Source organism: Ambystoma mexicanum, chromosome 2p, assembly GCF_040938575.1.
Source record: "Ambystoma mexicanum isolate Mex_15411 chromosome 2p, UKY_AmexF1_1, whole genome shotgun sequence".
Taxonomy (NCBI): domain Eukaryota; kingdom Metazoa; phylum Chordata; class Amphibia; order Caudata; family Ambystomatidae; genus Ambystoma; species Ambystoma mexicanum.
In genome coordinates this window covers 184,686,453-184,708,100 of record NC_090923.1, presented here as the reverse complement: position 1 = coordinate 184,708,100, position 21,648 = coordinate 184,686,453, and the positions used below count along the sequence as shown (strand labels likewise).

At 46.4% G+C, this 21,648-nt stretch overlaps 1 protein-coding gene and 1 long non-coding RNA gene across 5 annotated transcripts in view; one reads left to right on the top strand and one right to left on the bottom strand.

The window, feature by feature from the left end:
- The window catches only part of SRGAP3 (SLIT-ROBO Rho GTPase activating protein 3), a 780,680-nt gene that overhangs the window by 358,130 nt on the left and 400,902 nt on the right, over window positions 1-21,648 (bottom strand). The gene's annotated exons all lie outside the window — the stretch shown is intronic.
- The window catches only part of LOC138566333 (uncharacterized), a 292,266-nt gene that overhangs the window by 253,790 nt on the left and 16,828 nt on the right, over window positions 1-21,648 (top strand). Inside the window, exon 2 of the long non-coding RNA XR_011301907.1 lies at window positions 3,370-3,522. This is a non-coding gene — a long non-coding RNA (uncharacterized lncRNA). The remainder of the gene's footprint in view (window positions 1-3,369; window positions 3,523-21,648) is intronic.

Sequence of the window (21,648 nt, the reverse complement as noted above, 5' to 3'; positions counted from 1 at the left end):
TCACAGCAAGTGCACTTTGCAAAACAGGGTGGTGATGGCTGGAAGTTTTTGGAATTAATCTAAAGCACTGGCATTGCTCTAGGCAACAAATGTTCAGCCTGAAATGCCATTACAAAAGGCGAAAGACCATATGAAAATAAGGCTGGGTGCAACCCCAAAAGGACTCATCCAAACCAGACTGCTATGTTGCTAACCCTCTGCATGAGGCCAGAAGCCACCCCATGCACAGTGCAGGAAATGGGCTGTTCCTCGTGGAGCAGACCGCTTTCAGAAGAATCAGCGTTTGGGCTGAGTCGGCTGAATTACATTGCAGGCTGCTCCCGAGAATTCAGTACACTGAGCCTGCATACAGAAACTACCACCTCACATACAGTGTTGCAGCTATTCAACCGAGTATATATGTCCTGCATGTATCTCTTTATTAGGGTGAATATTGTGACAAATCAAAACAGAAGAGTCCATTATTTGCTTAAAAGGTTTTTTTAATGAATCATTAAGACATGTTTAACATTTAAAATTGTGGACATTATGTTGTTCCCATAATGCTCTTTAGTTTTATGCAAATCGCCAGGATTGGGTTCTATATAGAGATACTGTGTTTGCGCAACCACGCTCCATAGGCCCCGCAGCCTCCTTCCCAAAGTCCTGCCCCGCCTAAGAAGTGATGGTTCCCCCAATAAATGTTTTCCATTTCCAGCACTGCCCATGCATGTTTCAGCCTCATTGGGCTTCATCAGTGAAGTGTAGCTCAGCTTGCCAAGCACAAGAGATAAATGCATTTGCAAACGATTGGTCAGCGGCATCTCAAAGGTGTCCATCTGCCTCCAGGTTTGCCCGCATTTAGGCTTTGTAACTCTTGAGAAGGGGACCACTTGAGAGGCTCAGAGCCATCTCCTGAAGTGCTCAAGTGCATTTCTGCTCCAGTGCAAATCTGCTCCAGTGCAAATCTTTGTGAATCAGCACAGAGGTGTCTACCAAGAAAGAGGCAATCTGCCCATCCGATGGATGTCTCTGTGCCCATAGCCTTAAGATGCCAACGTTCAAGAGACCACAGGAGGAAGAGTTGAGGAGTTTTGACCATGGGTCCCAAGTGTGACACTCCCTTAAAGTCAAAGGGCAATCAAGACTCTCAAAGAGCGAGAAAGCACTTCAACGTCCAAGGCTCCCTCCCACACAGAAAGTGCCTTCCGAGAAATGTGCAATATCTATCGCTCTAAGAAGGCCTCGGAGGCTCTAGCCTAGAGTTCTCAGAGGTCAGGGGATGGGGGGAGTTTGTGGCAGGGGGGTAAACATTGTAATTTCTAGATGTGAAACTACATTAAAGTAAAAGGGACAGTTGTAGCTTCAAGAGCGCCGGCAGCACCAACATGTGAGGCTCACACTTGTGAAATCTAAGATGTGAGCAGTGACATCCAAGGTGTTTAGGTCACCTCTCCATGTGCAGAAGCCACACTAAAAAACTCCCAAACAGGCTGTCAGTTCTGCCATATCTCTGAAAAAACTCCCCAACAGTCAGTCAGTTCTGCCATATCTCTGTAAAAAAATCCCTACAGGCAGTCAGTTCTGCCATATCGCTGAAGAAAACTCTCCAACAGGCAGTCAATTCTGCCATATCTCTGAAAAAACTCCCCAACAGTCAGTTAATTCTGCCATATCTCTGTAAAAGACTCCCCACAGGCAGTCAGTTCTGCCATTTCTCTGAAAAACTCCCCAACAGGCTGTCAGTTCTGCCATATCTCTGTAAAAAACTCCCCACAGGCAGTCAGTTCTGCCATATCTCTGAAAAAACTCCCCAAAAGGCAGTCAGTTCTGCCATATCGCTGAAAGAACTCTCCAACAGGCAGTTAGTTCTGCCATATCTCTGAAAGAACTCCCCAACAGGCAGTCAGTTCTGCCATATCTCTGAAAAAAACTCCCCAACAGTCAGTCAGTTCTGCCATATCGCTTAAAAAACTCCCCAACAGGCAGTCAGTTCTGCCATATCTCTGAAAAAACTCCCCAACAGGCAGTCAGTTCTACCATATCTCTGAAAGAACTCCCCAACAGGCAGTCAGTTCTGCCATATCTCTGAGAAGACTCCCCAACAGGCAGTCAGTTCTGCCATATCTCTGTATCTGGGCAGAGTCAGACTTGGAGAAAGAAGCCAGCTTTACCCAGGTACAACGCGAGTTATATATAGGATTTCCATTGGGTGCACCGCTGCTGATCAGTAAATGGAGCTTCTGTGAGCCAAGATGCACTCTGCCACTCTTCCCTCCCGCCCACTGCCATCCTTTCCCTAATCGATGGAGCACTAGTGGACAGGCCCACAGTTCTCCTGACAGGCCAAGGCCTTGCTGCCCCCTGGAACACATGCCTCTTCTTCCATACACATGCATCAGTTGCCCACGCAATTGCAGGGGTACCCAAGGAGAAGCCAGAGGTAACAGCTTCTACCACTGGCTAACCCTAGCTGACCTCCCAGGTTGCCTCTTCCAGGCTGCGATCTCAAGTGGGAACTCTTGTGCTCTGCGAGAAGGGCCCAATCTGGCCTCAGTGAAGCAGGGTTTCCTTCTCTCGCGGTCAATGCATGGAACCGGAGAGAACTTTAGGGGAAACAACGAAAAAGACAGAAACAGAAAACACCAAAGAGTTTCTCCATCAGGAATTCAAGCACCCTATGGCAATATCCGGCTCTGGGTCAGTAGGAACATACATACATTACAAAGCTTCTTCGAGTGGTAGACGGAAATTCAGCCATCACAGGTCTATAGCAGTAGCTCGAAAAAGAGAGATTAGGCCCAACTAGAAAAAAAACATGACATTCCCAACGCTCTTCAGCCGCCTGCTCCCCAGAGGACAGGCACTCTTTAGCGAACGGATTTCTTGGACCCCAGAACTTCGCATCAGGGCATCCCTACTCTTCGCTGATATCTTGGTTTTGTTTAATGAGGACAGGTGCTCTTTTGTTGAGGAGTGTGAAAGGGCGGAGGAACTCTTCTGCCATGTTCTATGGGTTCTATGTCATATTTTAGCTTTTTGTCAGTCGCCTAAAAATAAAACAGATTTTTTTCCGGCCACTTTAGGCGGCCTGCAAAAAGTGAAAATCTCAAAAAATCTCTCTCTCTCTCTCTCTCTCTCTGTCTCTGTCTCTCTCTCTCTCTCTCTCTCTCCCCTCTCTCCCCTCTCTCCCTCTCATTTTTTGACCTAATACCGTTCTATGTGCCTAAGTGCCTAAGTGTCTTCGGCAGGCCTATGTGTCTGTCTCCTCTCTCACCGGCTGAATGGCTTTCTTAAATGAGCAAGGAGTTTGTCCTCTTGTTACACGTACCCCCCCCCCCTAACCCCACTTGATCAGTGGTCTTTCTCACAGCCCTTCTTCCTTTTCAGGGTCTAATATCTGTGGACTAGCAGCATTAGAACCGCAATAGAATCGTGATGTTCTCTCTTCCAGGACCGCCCAAAAGTATCCACCTACTAAATGCTGCCGTCATCGACTGGTGAAGCCCTGGTTTTCCTTCAACTCCCAGAATCTGCGATCCTGTATGTTACGCATTCATTCTGCATTTTTATGTCATGTATTCTTGCTTTATTTACACAATGTTTCTATAGCGCCAAGAAGCCCGTTTCAGTAAACAAGTGATCTATCAAGTTCATTGCATTGGACTGGATTATGTCAGAAACATTCGACTGGTCTTCTATTTGCTCAGCCCACTATAACGACATTATAAACAAGCATTGGCAAAACCAACTGATTTTGCTTTTGTGTGCGCATGGGGTAGGTATTTGCCAGGCACTTCAAAAATGCTACTACCTGGACATGAGATGGCAACCATGGAAAACGGTGTGATAAACTGGGCATGTGATTGCAGTCTTGTCAAATGTCTTCCATCTAATACGTATACACAAGACAAAACTGTTGCCTTTGTCAATGCTTATAGTGAACAGGATTTCAGTGCAAGGAAGAAATATAACTGAAATTGATGAAGACACACTTGGTTAAGACATTTGTATTGCAGCAATCGTGCAGTGATAGCTACATTAAGCTATTACCTCTCAGCGGCCTGATAAGAAATAACAGTAGCTGGCCAACGCTTGATGTTACTGCTTAAAAGACCTACCTCAAATAGATACTAGGCGGATGTGTTAGGAGGGGCAGGTGTTGAGTGGCAATGGCCATAGGGATTCGCATAACCGTGGGCAGTCAATGGGTTGGTGAACAACCAAACAATACCAACAAGCTGTGCGTCCCTCCTCACGTCCCTACTCACGTCATTGCACCTCGTTACTTGACAGAAAGACTCAATAGAAAACAACCTACGCGACCAACTAGAGCAGTTTACACCAATTCCTTGATAGTCCCTCCTTTCAAACAAGTAACACTCGGCGGCAATAGCTTGTTATGCAGAATCCTGTGCAGTGCCCTTAGGGACCACTACACACGATTAAGACTACAGGTGGCAATACAAGTTTTACCTTTGGTACAAGCCTGTACTACTAAGTTATAGTGGTAGCAGTAGCGGAGCAGCCAGGCTTATCTCAAGAGTATATGAGCAGCAGCAGAGATTACACAAAAGGACCACAATTACTGTGACTCAAGCAAACACTGACTCAAGGTTTCAGGTAAAAAATATAAGTACATTTATTTTTAAACCATCAGTTACAAACACAACACCTCTATTAAACTTTAAACAAAACCACACATTAAATATACTACAACTAACCAATTCACTGTGTACAGTAAGTCTCAAGGTAAGTACCCTGTGTTTGAATGAACCGGTGTTATGAACAAAACACGATACCGCGGATACGGTTGCGATCACTTTTTGACAGTTCGGTCTACTAAATAAACGCGTATCCGTGACATGAAATTCTACCGGGGCAAAAACACACTTAGCACCTGAGATACCCAGAGGGAGTTGGAGGCAAAAATCACAGGCAATATTTAAGTTAGGCAGACAGTATCGAGAAACACTCAGAAACAGGAGTTCAAAAGTCAAAGGGTCGGAGCCAGGTTTAGATGACACCGGAGGCCTGTGCCGAAGATCACACCATTAGACAGTTCATGATTCTGTATAGCCCAAGAGTACTTGAATATTGTCAATGTTCGGAAGCAAATTATAAGGAGGGAAGACAAGGACGAGCCTTGGAGATGAAGAAAAGGGGTTCACCCGGTTTCCTCAAGTAGAACACAGTACCTTATTTCCACGATGCAGCTGGAGCCCTGGCAGTTGTTCCTGTTGGTTTCCCGCAGACCCACGATTCCTGCAGCTTCGTTGTGAAGGAGGACGTCTGAAGAGGGTCTGCACCACACAGGAATTAAGCCGGCAGCAGCGACAACGAAAAGGTGTGCTCCTTAAAAACAGGAGAGGCTCAGCAGGTGGCTATCCGGACCACTACAGCAGTGTGCAGCGATTCCGAACACGGCGGAGATCTCTGGCTGAAGAAGATGATCTGGTTATCCCCACCAGGCTCAAGGGAAGAAGACTCCAGACTGGATCCTCTCTTAGTCATCGAAGGGTAGATAGCTCAGGACTGCAGCAGGGCTTCACCGGGATGGGGTAGTTGCAGCAGCCGTCGTTCTCTCCGCTTCTCTTCGGTTCCTTGTAGTTCCAGAGGCGACTCTGACTTCTAGCCCAAGAGACCTGCCTTTTATGCGCAAAACCCCCATTCACACAGCTTGGCTGTCAATCATGCAGCGGGGGGGTTGTCCAGTCGGGACAACCACCTCAGCCAATCATGGCAAAGTGCGACTTGGGTTTCCTAGGATTCCCTGTGCAGGGGGTGACTACACCCATCCCTCACATTCAGCCCACCTAGACACCCAGGCGCCTTGAGGAGGGCTTCTGCAGAAGCCCACCAAAAAGACGGTGTACAAAGAACGCAAACCTAGTTTGCCGCGCAAAGTAAAACACAAGAAGGACTTTCACAAAAAGAAATGGCGAATAAACCCACCCGGAGCCAAAAGAAAGATGATTTGGTCAAGCGGGTTTATGTTTGAGGCTAATATAATAGCCAAGAACAGTACCACGTTTATCTAATATAATCGTGGTAGAAAAGTTAGGGTAGATACCACTGCCACCAGCCTAGTCTAAATGTTAAAAGAGCGAAACAATGCTCAGGGAGGTACAGACAGAAAAGGGGTACAGATTAGCCCTTTCCAGTACTCCATGTAAAATGGGGTGTACTGGGTCTGTGGTAAAAATGACTATGTAAAGTAAATGGCAACTTTACCTTTCTCTGGAGGACAGTAGTCAGCCCCAGCGAAATGGAGTTAGAGGGGAAGTCTTAAAGACAACCCTGGGTTACTACACTAAAGGTGCGGTTTAACCCATACAAGAACAGGGGCACTTGGAGTGGTGTGCTCCAGTGCCCTAGATCACACAATGAGTAACAACACATAGGCCAAAACACACGTAAGAATGGAAAAAAAGATGTACACTCTTACCAGGTGGAAAAAATAAACTCCAGAAATCCAGCAAAGCTGCTGGGGGACTCACTAGGTGAGGGAAATTAGCCCTAGAAGGAGAATTCTCCCTAACATAGATTCCCTGTCAAAGCGCCCCAATTGTGGAACTCTCTTCCACCACTCCTTAGGGCTGACCAAACCTACCCACAATTCAGAAAAAACACAATCAATTGGCTAAATAAAAACTAATGATATCTAAGCTCGAGCCGCTCTGGTCTTCACCCCAAATAACCACAGCTGAATACTGTGTCCAAACCATGTATATATTTGCTATACCATATCTGTACATATATCTGTGTTATATTATTTGTATTCCTGTGTACTAATTTTGTAAACTTGTAATTTGCTGTAATGTTTTTTCTGCAACTATGTAGGCTTAAAATATTCTTTGTCGTTCTGCCATGATACCTCCGGATCTGGTTGCGCGTTACAAATAAACAAACAAACAATTCTTCGCTTAGTGGTGTTTAAGTGCCACCTAATAGCCGAAATTAAAAAGGGGCAAAAACAATCTTATTTGAAGCCCGAAAACCTTCTTATTTACAACGTTCCCATAGGTCTTAACATTCCATCCCCTAAGCGAGCATCTGGCCACTTGTTGGGTTTGGGGCTTTTCAAGAAATTGAAACCTAACAACAGTGCCAATTTCCTCTGGGGTCCGAGTTGAGGCACCCAGAAGAGCGAGTCAGCTGCGATATCGTCCCTGTTACCCTCTGCTGCACCTGCTCGTCTGGAGAAGGGGCAGATGTCAGAAGCACTGATGCTGAACTGGTTGCCTTAAAGGCTCGTTATCTGAATATAGATAGGTATTGCGACCTTTAACCCAGAGGGCACCTGAGCTATACGCTTATGTTGTCAAATTCCCTTCAGCATGCTCCCTTCACATAGGGAGAACCCCTGACAGCACGACCCCTCCCCCCACTGGAGTTACACAGTGTCACCACTGGGTACTGTGGTACTACACCCCCTGAAAATAAGTAACACCTGCTACCAACTGATGAAGCCCCCCTTCTGCCGTGCAAGGGGCCTTGCACCAGGAAAACAGGGAGTATTCAGCGCACTGATCCTGAAAGAATTAGGGTGCCTCTGGGAGCTTATCGAATGTACATTGCTGAGGAGAACTGGGATTAGAATTCCTCAGGAAAAAGTTTTCAAAGCAGACAGGGCAAGTTCCGGAAAACAAAAAGGCTCATGGCACCAAAGAGACACACATGATCCTTAAGGACATTCATTTTACTTGAAGAACACAGTTGAAATGCACTGTACATTTTCTTTTATTTAAGTTATAAATCATCTTTTGCACGTCAATTCTTAAAAAAGGGAAAAACAAAAGAGAGACAAAAAGAAGAGAAAGAGGGGCAGAAAACAAGAGAGGGATATTACTTTCCAGATCAATAACATCATTAACCTAAAGTAAACCTCAATGCCCTTGGGCTGTTTGCGCGCTATATAAATATATAAATAAATAAATAAGCCTCCAACTCCTAATAATTTATATAAATCACCCAGTGCACTGTTCCCCACGCTTTTAAGTAACTATACACATCTCTTCTTGTCGATATCATATCTTCAAAGAAGGAATTTCCCAGCAGTCTCTGGACTCATTAACACATGGATGGGGCGAACGAATCCTTCTGCCTCCCCTCCCCAACCCCGCTGCGTCATTCTCAAGCATAATTAATTGTGTAGCAGAACAGATTTTGATACCCCGTGTTGTGCTGATCCAGGCAGAAATGGATTCCCACTGTGTCAGAATCCATGAGCATGTGGCAAGCATATGCGACATCCCGGCTATGCCGCGGACGCATCACGCGCAGCTTTTGGAGGGAGTCCGATGTTCCCACTAGAGGAGGGCCGACTCAGCCCTCCATCAGTAATACTGAGTAGTGTGTTAGTAACACTTGGGATAAAAAAGGTCAATATTGTTTTACTTTTTATTAAATGTGCATCTTTCTCCACCTAGAAAACCCACACTAAAAAAACGACTCAACAGACAGCCAATTCTGACATAACTTAGTACCCCGGGCCAAGTTAGTCTTGGGGAACATAGTCTGCTTTACAAAGATAATTGTACACATATATGCCAGGACTCCCATCAGTAAATGCAGCTACATAGTGTAGTTAAGGTGCCTGGAACGTGAAGTTCTTCCCAAGTTTTAAAGTACAATCCCCTTGACCAATCACCATTGACTATGCTAACTGCGGCTGATGGGAGTTGCAGTACAAAACATCTGGAGAGACAAAGGCTGTAGGCCCATGCTGAAGGCTGTGTCACGCAATATGCACTGGTGCTTCCACAGGCTTCCCATTGACTATGCTGACTGGGGCTGGTGGGAGTTGCCGTACAAAACATCTGGAGAGACAAAGGCTGTAGGACCATGCTGAAGGCCGTGTCACGCGATATGCACTGGTGCTTCCACGGGCTTCCCATTGACTATGCTGACTGGGGCTGATGGGAGTTGCAGTACAAAACATCTGGAGAGACAAAGGCTGTGGGCCCATTCTGAAGGCCGTGTCACCCAATATGCACTGGTGCTTCCACAGGCTACCCATTGACTATGCTGACTGGGGATGATGGGAGTTGCAGTACAAAACATCTGGAGAGACAAAGGCTGTGGGACCATGCTGAAGGCCGTGTCACCCAATATGCACTGGTGCGTCCACGGGCTTCCCATTGACTATGCTGACTGGGGATGATGGGAGTTGCAGTACAAAACATCTGGAGAGACAAAGGCTGTAGGACCATGCTGAAGGCCGTCACGCGATATGCACTGGTGCTTCCACGGGCTTCCCATTGACTATGCTGACTGGGGCTGATGGGAGTTGCAGTACAAAACATCTGGAGAGACAAAGGCTGTAGGCCCATGCCGAAGGCCGTGTCACGCAATATGCACAGGTGCTTCCACAGGCTTCCCATTGGCTATGCTGACTGGGGCTGATGGGAGTTGCAGTACAAAACATCTGGAGAGACACAGGCTGTAGACCCATACCGAAGGCCGTGTCACGCAAAATGCACTGGTGCTTCCACAGGCTTTCCTCATCTGTTTCACAGATGGTGCAATATTGGACATTGCACACTGTATTCGATTAAGGTAAAGTTCTAGTTTATTGAAAATTATGCTTTTTTTAATTACATTTGGAGCTAGCATCATATTCCTCGAGAACAATATGGTTTTAGAACTGTTTCTTTTTCTTTAGTTCTCCTGTTCTTTTACCACCAAGTACAGTCAAGATACTAGAAGTAGAACAGCACAGCACAAAGGCAGAGCTAGTGCCTTCCCAGAGCCTCCATCATTACTATGTTCATCTGCCAAAGCTTTCACAGCAGGCAGGGAAAGTTGTGGAAAAATAACAGGGTCATGGCACCCAAGGAACCCAAGTGCTCCTTGATGGCATTCTTCTTAATTGAGGAACACAACTAAAACGCACTGAACACTTTCTTTTATTTTAATTAGGAATCATATTTTGCAGTTATATATTCAAAGAAGGACTCTTCCAGCAGTCCCTGGGCTCATTAGCCCATGGATGGAAGGAACGAATCCTGTGGCCCCAGTCGCGTCATTATCAGGCATAATGGTCGGTGGCCCAGTTTTTGAAATTCAATTGTGATTTCTTGCATCGGGGGTTATTAATGAATCTTGCACAAACTCAATGGGTTTGCATGAACTTTAACCCTTAGCGTTATGCAATCTGTGGCTGCCCAGATGTTTGAACTATAACCTCCACAACCCCTCACCATTGATTACACTGGCTCGGGTTGATCAGAGCAGTAGTCCAAAACAGCTGGAAATTCAACGGCAGAAGAGTGTGATGCCTAGGAACTCTGCCTGCCACTTTTGATCAAATTATGTTCATGGCCTGAGCACGTGACAAAGGCACAGTAAATTACCTAGCACCTGACTCCACCAAAGCTCCTCCCTGCATCTAGCGACAGTTCTTTCACTGGTAGCAATTCTGGGAGCACCATTTCGGTGCATCGCTGGGCTGTAGACATACGACCAAAGACACAGATACGTTCTTCTGAAGGAGAGGGGTCTACAAACAGTTTCTCTCCAAGTGTTATGGTCTACAACTACCATGATCCCTGATCATTGACTATGCTGGCTAGGACTCATGGGAGATGTAGGTCTTAACATCTGGAGAGGCAAAGGTTGCTGATTCCTATTCTGGAGAGGCGATGTAAGGCGGAATAGCAGTCAACTAATGTACCCAAACCCCAAAGGCGTCATTTGCCATCCACATTCAATAGGAGAATCGGGTAATGTGACCATTATATTGTTGGACTCATATACTTCTTCCTAGGATGAAAATGCTATGTGCCGGCTACTTCCTGTGGTCAGACTATGTCCCAGATAGGAACGCTGAGTTCATTGTAAGCAGCGTATAGGCCACGTCACAGGGCAATCAATAGTCTCCGGGTGCACTATTGCTAGAAGCCCGCTGATATGAATAAAGAATTGTATAATGACCGGGAGAACTAACGTGTGTGTTCAGGGGATTAACAAAGCGCAATACTAGCCGGGAAGCAAGAGAGTACAGTATATTGATGCTGCACGCGGGGGGTTTTGGGTAGTGCGTGGGAGTAGCAGAAGAAGCAGCAATGGGTAAGGGAAAACAGGTGCCTTAAGGGAGAGAAGTAGGGATGAGTAGAGCGGTCAGCGATTGGTGAGATCTTCTTTGAAGAAGTAGGTCTTCCGGTCCTTTCCTGAAGAGTGGGATGGAGGGGCCAGTAATATCAGAGAAAGTCTCTTACTGGTCCCGATGTATTAACAGGAGATATATCTTGTTTAAATATCTATTACTGCTCCTATTCAGAGGAGCAATACATCTCATAATATACATGTGTGTAAACATCCACAAATATCCGAGAGGCCTGTTGCTGTGACTATTCTATTGTTGCTGAGTCGGGATTTGGGTGATATTCCTTAATTGCACCCGGTAAAGTCAGACTTCTTACAGTGTTTTAGATTGTCTGAAAGTCCTAAATCTGAGACCCCCTTTAACACTTGCTCTTTGGCTTCTAATTGCAAACTGGTTTCCAATGCCCTGAGCTTGAAGAAGAGTTGCTGGACCTCGGATCTTTGACGTGCAATTTCTTGGACTTAATTGTGCAGTAGCCTGTCTAAGCTAGCCCTGTCTTTCTTGCTCTTGCTCTTTTCACTTTTGGCCTAACCGCTTGCAAAAGTTTTTACGTTTCCTTTGATTACAGCATTTATTGCATCCCACACGAGAGATTAAAACAAATTGTATATTCCCAGGTCAGCCAATAGATATTGCATGATTGTGTAGGGAATCCAATATGATCAAATGGGGTGCTGAAATCTGGTAGGCTACACGATCAATTAAATTATCAGGAAGTTGGCAGTCGGGAGTAAGGGAACAGCTAAAAGTTGACAGTCCTCAAAATTCAGTCTCAGGTAAGAGGGTTGGAGATTACGTTGAATCCTGCTTATTTCCCGGACTGGGACTGCAGGCGGAGCTCTTGCAGAAGGCACTCTGCATACTGTGCGACGAATACCCTCCACATCCTAAACATGGACGTCCATGGCGGGGAGCATAGGTGAAAGATGCAGTGTGTGCATGGTTTGAAAGAAGTAGTCGGTAATGTACACAGAACCGATGCGAACCGCTGTACTGTGATCGGATGACAAGTCAAAGCTTGTGGAGTCAATGGATCCCAGTCACAAGATGGAGGCTCCTTGCCTCCATCTCATTTCTACATATGCAATGGAACATGGGGTTGGGGGGCGCAGGGAGCATGAACAGAACCGTGCAGAGATCCCTGCTCATGGGTGGTACTGAAACACCATATGATGACGTACTTCCTCATAAGGACATATGTGAAAAACTGGCTTGGAAGCCTAGTCTCTTGGAGTCTACGTGCAGCTTTATGTTGGGTTTGTCCTTCTCGCTTTGAGGACTTCAGACATCAGCAGCTGCAACCATTGGATGAAGTCTGGTATGTTGTATCGATTTGATTACGGTTATTTATGCACTTGAATGAGATATCACAGTAAACCTGTCTTTACAGAGGGAACATGCTGGACATTGCTGATGTCACTGCCAAGCCAGTGATGGCAATGAAACATTATTATTCCTAGCCTATTGTAAGTGCCAGCCAATCAAAGGATTCAGAATTATGTCTAAGAGGCCTAAGAGATAAAAGAGGGCAGGTAAAATTGATTAAAAATGGTACAATATATAGAGCAGTAGAAACGGTCAAGTGCCCAATCGCAGACAGTAATCAAGGCAAACATGAAAGAATACAGCATCATGGTATAACCCTTAGAAATAAAAGCAATGGAAGACGGGTGGAGCGAGTGGAGAGAAGAGTACCTAGAGTCCCCAGGGCAGGACAAAGACTGATATGTGTAGGATATTCCTTCTCTGTGAAAGATAGTGAGCTAAAGACTCTGGCCAAAGCTCTTGTAACCAGAACTCATGTCTGGCAGAGAGTCTCCCAGGACCCCCCCTTGTTATTTGCATATTTCAAGTAACTTTGGGTATCACCCTAAGTTACTAGGGGAATACAGACATGGACCTCTTTCTCACTATTCTTAGAGAGGCACAGCTACATGTTACTGATGAGGGTCAACCAGACCGAAACACGTGTCTGGGGTTGCTGTCGGTGCTCTTCTTCAGAGGAGAATTGCCTAGCATTTTGGTGCTGGGATGCCCTAGGGCAGGACAAAGACTGATATGTGTAGGATATTTCTCCTCTGTGAAGGATAGTGAGCTAAAGACTCTGGGCTAGGCTCTTGTAACAAGGACTCATGTCTGGCAGTCTCCCAGGACCCACCTTGTTATTTGCATAGCTGGATGAAAGGCCTGGACAGACGACTAAATACGTCAAGCAATAACACAGAAATAATGACAGGCTTCCCACAAACTAGTATTGGCAGGTATGTCCCTAATGAAGCAATCTCATAGTCTTAAAAAGGGGTAACATGCAATGCTTGGATTGCATTACAAATTCAGTCATGTTAGACGCGTGATAACTAACTCCTAATGAAATTGTTAATGTAAAATAACAAAAACAAAAACAAGTATTATGTTTTAAAAGTACATAGAAACAAATGATTTTTAAAAAGGTTAACTAGAACAGCATTGCATTTCAAAGTTACAAAGGCAGGCGAATGTGTTTTAGCAAAACACAATGCAAGAATGATTTGATGTGTAGCAAACACATTTCAGTTCTAAACATATAAACATCTACATTCCCACAAAGGCCATAATGTCTACTTGAGTGTACAATTAGATTGACCTTGGAAATGCTTTGTTTTGCATTTAAATTCACAAATTAGATTTTTTTGTTACTTTAAAAAATGCCTCTAATTTAAGGCAGGATAATTTAAGGCAGTATGGTTTCATACTGTAGTGTATAAATATTACATAGTCTTAATAGTTCTTTGCCTCAAAGGCTAACTAAGGACTTACCTTTAGGGTGGCATGATATAATACAAAAATCAGGATGGCTTGAGACATTTACTTGTGTTAGGTAAGAATTGATGCAGTCACACTGTGTGAGACTACACAACACGTATCTGCTTGGTATTAGGCATCCTACCTTTTTGTATAGGTCTGTACTACACAAGTTGGTAGTGTGACTGAGTAGCCATGCCTATCTCAAGAGGGGTACATGTGAGCTGTAGAGCTGTACAAATGAAATCCGTAAATACAAGTAGCCAAGTAACAATTACACTCAAGGTTTCTGTTATAAAAAGTTATTTATTGAATTAACATCAATGTTTAAATACGCGTTCTTTAAAAGGGCAATTCATGTAACAATGTAAATATACTTTTAAATTACTTTTCAGAATCAAAACAAGTCAGTGGATAATATTTGGATATGCTTCTTACACAACTCCTACACCATGAGGTGGCTTCAATTATAAGGATAGTAATGGCATTTATATAGCACACTGGTTATACTTTTTAGATTCTGAGTTTGCAGAAAGGAAAGGGTTGAGGAAGGAAAAGGTTAAACAGGTTCTTACTAGATGTGAGGACAACTTAATCTTCCAATGAAATCTAGACAAGCCTTTCCCAGCCGTAACAGTTCACAACAATCTACCACCCACGAGGGACAGACAATATCAAAGTCAATGGACTAGAAGAGTCTTCAGGGAGCCAGGACAGGAAAAGTCAATTGGAATACAATCTATGGAGCTGAGGCACTTCTTAGATCAGAAACAGTCTTGCACAAAGTTAGAGAGTTTGTAGAAAATCACTTGTGGGGTCACAAGCTATTAAGCCTGTGAGAAAAAGAGTTGGAATCAACTCTAAAGGTAAGCCACTGCAATTCCCAACTGAGAAAAGCCCCATTTAAAGACAATGAGGTAAGTACCCCAAGTCTAAACAGTATCCCTGGCTTGAAGAAGAGTGGCCCGCTGGATTCTGTCCTGCTACAGCAGTGCAGACCTGCGCCTCATTCGTGGGGACAAGAGGGAGGACATCTGGAGGGCTCCTGCTGCGGTACTTGGGAGGTCGTCGGCAGCTCCGGCTCTTTTCGGTCAGCGGCACTTCCGCAGTTTCAGCGCTTAGCAAACAGCACCGTCGTGAATCTCAGATACTGGTTCCTTCACTCCTTTAAGTGTCCACTCTTGTGAGGACACTCGAGATCTGGTCGTCCTGCTTCTGGAGGGTCCTTAGGAGACTCCTGGAGCATCTAGCCAGATTTCTGATGTTTCACTTGACTCGGCTGTGGATTATTCGACCCCTGGCACTCCGTTTATTAAGCAATGAAGAACTACAGCTAGTCGGGGAAGATGGTCCAGTGGAGTTCGTCTCTGGGTTAGTTGGTCCGTCTAACCAATGGGAAGAAGTTGTTCCTTCCGGAGCTTCTCTGCCGAATTGAAAAGGGAGTTTCAGCACAGCAGCAGGGCTTCACCGGACAATTAAAAGGGCCATGAGGTTGCAGCAAGCTATGTTCACAATTTCTTCGTTGGGTCTTTCTCCCAGTGGTCGACTCTGCCCCTAGTCCCAAAACCCTCGACTTTTAAGCAGGTTTCTCCCATTCATGCACAGCTTAGGCTGACAATCACACAGCAGAAGAGGCAGTGAGAAAATGGTGTCACTCACTCCAGGGTTAACATTAAAAAGTCCTAAGTCCAGCAAAAGAGCTGGGGGTTGGCTATCTCTCAGCTTACTCCCCACACTGAATCTGTTGGTTGTCTCTATGATCCTCAGTCTGGCTTCAGAGCATCCAGGGGCACAGAAACTGCTCTCCTGAACACCTGTGAAGACCTGCTCTCAAATCTTGATTAAAACTCTCCTTCTGTCCTCATTCTCCTTGACCTCTTCTCCGCATTCGACACAGTTAATCATACCACCCTGATCGTTCGTCTCCGTGATACTCTGGGCATCACTGATCTGGCCCTGGCATGGCTTACCTCCTGTCTCTTCGACCGACCATCCCAGGTGGAACTCGGGCCCTTTCTCTCTGCTATCACTATCTCTACTTGTGGGGTCCCTCAGGGTTCTAACCTATCCCCCTGGTTTTTCAATATCTACATGGCCGCCTTGGCCCACATGATCTCTTCCTTCACTTCCAACTTTCAATGTCATGCGGATGACACTCAGCTCTCCTTCAAGCTACCCTCAGCCTCTACTTCCTCCACACCCCTTCATTACTGTCTGTCCGCAATTCAGTCCGGGTGTGCAGCTAACAACCTCTGCCTTAATGCCAGTAAGACAGAGATTGTTGTCTTTGGAACCCCTGCTGCCACTTTGCCGCACTCACTCTGGCTGGCCTCCCTTGACCCCGCGCCTACACCCACCAGTGAGGCAAAAGATCTGGGGATCATCTTCGATTCCACTCTGTCCTTCTCCTCACACATCTCAGACATGTCCAAAAAATGTCACTACCTCCTCCAAGATATCCTACCTTTTCTCACTTTCCCCCAGACACTCACTGTCTCCAGAGCTCTGGTTCTCTCTAGACTCGACTACTGTAACAGTCTCTTTCTCAATCTCCCTACTTCTTCACTTTGACCTTTCCAACTCATCCAGAACAGAACCACAAGACTTATCCTTGGCCTCAAGCCCAGAGACTGCATCTCTCTGGCACTGAAATCCCTCCACTGGCTCCCTGTGGCTGCAAGGATCAAGTAAAAGACCCTCTAAATTGATCACAAGGCTTTCTGGGGCTGGGACCCGCACTACTTACAGCGCACTCTTCCCAAATACACTCCCTCTAGAGCACTCCACTTGTCCTCCTCTAACTCTCTGAGAGTGTGCCTTTTTTCCAAACAGAGACTTGGGGGTAGATCCTTATCTCTGCAGCGACCACCCTCTGGAACAGTCTCTCTGCCTCTCTCCATCTTGAGGCAGATCTCCTTAAATTCCAGAAACTCCTCAAGACCTTCCTCTTCTCCTCTGCCTTCTCTCTATCTTTCCCCTGCTAAACTTCAATCCCGACCTGCTACCTCCTCCTTCTGCTCAGCTAGCTGACTATTTTCCTGGATCACCTCAGAACCTTACAGGTCCGAGGCACCCACCACCAGTCCATGCACTTGCCTTCAGGCACCCGCACTACCTGCTGCACAATGCACTTCCCCAAAGAGATAACCCTCTGCACTTAACCCGGCCCTCCTGAACTAGGCGCACCTCTCCCTTACCCCATCCCTCGCACTTCCCGTCAGCGGACTTACACAAACTGAATGCACCGAACCCAGTAATATCACTGTCTGTGACTCCTTGTCAACTTAACCATTCCCCTTCCCCTCCTCTCATCCACTGCCCTTATGTCAATGTCTTCTTCCGTTCATTCGAGCAAGAAATATTCTCTAGTATGGCTGTTGCGTTGTTACATGCCCCGGTGTTCCCACTAGCAAGTGGCAGTACAGCATAGGGACGGAGGATCCTGCGCTCATGTGTGGGATTCACCCTCAGTACAGAGGATCTTGTGCTCCAATGTGAGTTCAGCATAGGGAGGGAGCTTCCTGTGCTCCCGTGTGGTATTCTGCCATTGAAGGGAGGCCCTTGTGTTCCCACTAGGAAGTGGGAGTTCAACATAGTGAGGCAGAGAGGTACCTGTGCTGCAGGGTAGGATTCTGCCTTAAAAAGAAACACCCTGTGCTCTTTGTATGGAGTTAAGCATAGGGAACCAGGTTTCTGTGCTACTTAGTAGGGAGGCCCCTGTGCTCCTAGGGTTGATCTCAGCATAGCGAGGGAGTTTCCTGTGCTGCCTGGACAGTAGATCCCTGTGCTCTGACTGTGGAGTACAGCATAGGGGTGGATGTTCCTGTGCTGCTTAGCAGGGGGGGGGGCCCAGAGCTCCTAGTGTGGAGCCCAGCATAGAGAAAGAACCTTCCTGTGGTTCATGTGCTTCTAGTGTGGAGAGCAGCATAGTGGGAGAAGCTTCATGTGCTTCTTAGTAGGGAGGTCCATGCACATGTAGTGTGGAGTTGAGCATAGGGAGGAAGGCTCCTGTGGTCCCAGTGTGGGGCTCAGCATAGGGGGAGGAGCTTCCAGTGGTAGACAGAAGGGAGGTTCATGTTCTCCTAGTATGGAGTTCACTGGAAGGTCCATGCGCTCCCTTCTAAGTACCTATGGTACTTAGAAGGGAGGTTCATGTTCTCAAAGCGTTGAGTTCAGCATAGCAGGAGAAGTTTCCTGTTCTACCTAGCAGGGAGGTCCATGCACCTTTAGTGTGGAATTCAGCATAGGGAGAAAGATTCCTTTGCTACGTATCAGGGAGGCCCCTGTGCTCCTTGTGTGGAGTTCAGCAAAGAGAGGGAGGTGCCTGTGCTACTTAGCAGGGAAGCCCCCCCAACCCATGCTGAGCTCCACACTGGGAGCAGAGGCTCCTATTATGGAGCTCAGCATGGGGGGAGGAGCTTCCTGGGGAATTTAGTAGGGAGGCCCCTGTGCTGCTAGCGTGGATTTCCGCATAGGAAGAGCGGCTTCCTGTGATACTTAGCAAGGATGCCTCTGTGCTCCTAGAATAGAGCCAAGCATAGGGTGGAAGGTTTCTATGTCACTTTGGAGGCCAGGACCCTATGCTCCTAGTTTGGAGTTCAGCATAAAGTGGGACGTTCCTGTTCTCCTTTGTGGCAGTCTGCCTTAGTAAGGAGGTGTGTGTGCACTTATGGAGCTCAGCATAGAGCAGTGGTCTTCAAACTGTAAGGCTAGTCCTCCTACGTGGGGGTCAAAGGATGGCCGGGGGGAGAGGGTCTTCAAAAAGAGATTACAGTGACTGCTTTCAATAGGCAATATAAGCAGATCTGGCATCTGGGGGGTGGGGGGCAGCAACCCTAGTTTTACTCAAGGGGGGCCTCAACAACAATATTTGTACTCAAGGTGGGAGGGCTCAGCATAAAAAGGTTTGAATACCACTGGCATAGAGGGAAGAGCTTCCTTTGCTTAATAGGAAAGACCTTGAGCACCTAGTCTGGACTAAAACATACAGACACGTGTTCCCTGTGTTCCTGGTATGGAGCACAGTGTTCAAACTGCTTTTTCTCTCTGTTCCTGTTGTGGAGCTCAACATTCAGACAGGTGCGGCTCGTCCATGATGGGTGGGGGGGCGTTGACCCACCGGGTCTTGGCACTCTCTTGCCCATTATGACGTAGCCAGCCCAGTGAAAGACTGAGCACTCTCTCAGCTGTTTTTTTCAGCTAAGGGAGTGCTCTGAACTGTCACATGGAAACATTGTTTCCATTTGATAGTTACAGTTCCCAAGCCATGCACGCTCAACGAACCATGCAAGACTGGGGGCCTCATTACACGGATGGCGGTAAGGATTTACCGGTACCGGTAAATCCTTACCGCCTTACTAAGAGGTCCCTTTGCGGGTTAGGGGATTTAACGCCTGCTTTTTGCAGGCGTTAAAAACCAACCCGCAAAGGGACCCAGGGTGCTAATTACGGTACCGCAATTTGCGGTACCGTAATTAGCGCCTTCCCCATTCCCATTGAGCCCTGTGGGGCAAAAATGGGAATGGGGAAGGGCAATGGTGGAAGGGGGAATTACCGCCCCGCCAACCTTGGAATGGGGCGGTAATTCCCCTTTCCGCCAAGGCGGTGCCAGTATTTTACAGGCATGAACCATGGCGCTAATAGCGCCATGGTTCTCCGCCATCCGTGTAATGAGGCCCTGGGTGTGTTTTGCTTCCACAGCCTTGCATAGCTCACTGGAAAAGCTGGCTGTTGAACTGCATGTGTGTGTGTGCAAGGGGGTGCTCCTGCGCCTCCTCACACATATAAACAGAGCAGGCTGAAGTGGGGCATCTGCTCAACCACGCTCAGGCCCCTGGAGCAGCCATGGCAGTTTTTACTGTTTATGGTTGATAAAGCAAGCATGATAAGTGTGATAATGTAGCTAGACTAGCATTTTAATTCAGCAAGTCTAGCCATTTCTTATTGTGGTATGACATTTTATATTGGGCAACTTTGATAAAGCAAGCAGATCAGTGGTATTATTCTTTCTGTGGCATAACATTTTGTATTGGGCATCTTTGGTAAAGCAAGCATTATAAGTGTTATTACGAAGCAAGATTGGCACTTTTATGCAACCAATCTAGCCATTTCTTATTGCGGTATGATATTTTGTATTGGGCATCTTTGATAAAGCAAGCACGATAAGTGTTATTAAGTAGCTCGAATAGCACTTGAGTGCAGTCAGTTTGGACATGTTTTCATACTTTGGCATGTATATTTGGTTCTATGTCATTTAATCGCCAGGCATTTCAAAGCCTGCAATTTAAACGTGTTTGACAGTTCATCAAATGTTATTTATTTTTTTAGGGGGTCCCCCTCAACAATACACCCCCTCCTGAACCTATTTTTACCCAACCCTCCCAATCTCCCTAAAAAATTTGATGAACTGTCAAAGACGTTTAAACTGCAGGCTTTGTAATGCCTGTCGATGAAAGAACGTTGTACCGTATTTTTAATGGTAAGGCCAAATGGAGTATGTTCTTACGTGGGGATACTGCCATATATTGGCAGAACAAACATGGACATGTTTTCTTATAGTATCATTACTGGCATTATGCGCAAAGCAAACATGAGTATGTTCTTATATGGGAAAGCTAGGGTATAATGGTGCAGCTAGCTTGGAATTGAATGGGCACAGCCAGTGTGAACATGTTTTATACTGGCACATATTGTGGGAAAAGGCATCATGAAAATGTGTTGGAGAAATGCTCCTGTGCACTGTTGGTGACTTGCATCTCTTGGATTTTTTTTATAAGTCCCTACAAAACCAATTGCAAACTTTTCGGCTTTTTACCCAATTTTCTGAAATATTTGCTCTAAAATGCACCATTTTAACCCATTATTTACAAAAAAAGTTCTCAAACCCCCTTGATTGGTGCAGGCTCCCTCGCTTCGCAAGGTCACTGTGGCATATCAAGGACAAATATTTACGGCGCCCCTGTTAAAAAACTTCACAAGCCACCACTGCATTCAGAGACTCGTGTTCCCTGTGTTCCTGGTCTGGAGCTCGGCATTCAGAGCCCCTTGTTCCTTTGTTCATGATCTGGAGCTCGGCATTCAGAGACTCTTGTTCCTTGTGATCCTGGTATGGAGCACAGCATTCAGAGCCCCTTGATCCCTGTGTCACTGGTATGGAGCTCGGCATTCAGAGACTCTTGTTCCTTGTGATCCTGGTATGGAGCACAGCATTCAGAGCCCCTTTCCCTGTGTTCCTGGTCTGGAGCTCGCATTCAGAGCCCCTTGTTCCTTTGTTCATGATCTGGAGCTCGGCATTCGGAGACTCTTGTTCCTTGTGATCCTGGTATGGAGCACAGCATTCAGAGCCCCTTGTTCCCTGTGTTCCTGGTCTGGAGCTCGGCATTCAGAGCCCCTTCTTCCTTTGTTCATGATCTGGAGCTCGGCATTCAGAGACTCTTGTTCCTTGTGATCCTGGTATGGAGCACAGCATTCAGAGCCCCTTTCCCTGTGTTCCTGGTCTGGAGCTCGGCATTCAGAGCCCCTTGTTCCTTTGTTCATGATCTGGAGCTCGGCATTCGGAGACTCTTGTTCCTTGTGATCCTGGTATGGAGCACAGCATTCAGAGCCCCTTGTTCCCTGTGTTCCTGGTCTGGAGCTCGGCATTCAGATCCTCTTGTTCCCTATGCTCCTGGTGTGGTGCACAGCATTCAATGCCTTGTGTTACCTGTGCTCCTGGTCTGGAGCTCGGTATTCAAAGCCTCTTGTTCCCTGTGTTCACGGTGTGGAGCTCGGCATTCAAA